The following is a 405-nucleotide window of genomic DNA, read 5'->3' on the forward strand; positions in this document are numbered from 1 at the left end:
TTTTTCAGCCTAAGTCAGATTTTTGCTCAGCTCCCTCAATTTCAGTCAGAAAATACCTGAAATCATAGAAAAACACACAAAGTCATAGTAAAGTCCAAAAATATGATTTTTGCCTAAAAACTAATATTATTCTACTAAAAACTAACTAAAACATGCTAAAATCTACATGAAATTACCCCCAAAAAGCGTACAAAATATCCGCTCATCAGCATCCTGGCGTTAAACGCCAGGATGTAGCTTGTTTTGGGTGTTCAGCGCCAGAATGGTGCTCTGTTCTGGCGTTAAACGCCGGCCAGATGCACCTTCTGGGCGTTGAACGCCAGCTCGTGCGTCCTCCAGGGTGAAAATTTTTTTCTTCTGTTTTTTGACTCTGTTTTTAATTTTTTTGATTTTTTCGTGACTCCT

This window comes from Arachis duranensis, chromosome 6, assembly GCF_000817695.3.
Source record: "Arachis duranensis cultivar V14167 chromosome 6, aradu.V14167.gnm2.J7QH, whole genome shotgun sequence".
Classification (NCBI taxonomy): Eukaryota; Viridiplantae; Streptophyta; class Magnoliopsida; order Fabales; family Fabaceae; genus Arachis; species Arachis duranensis.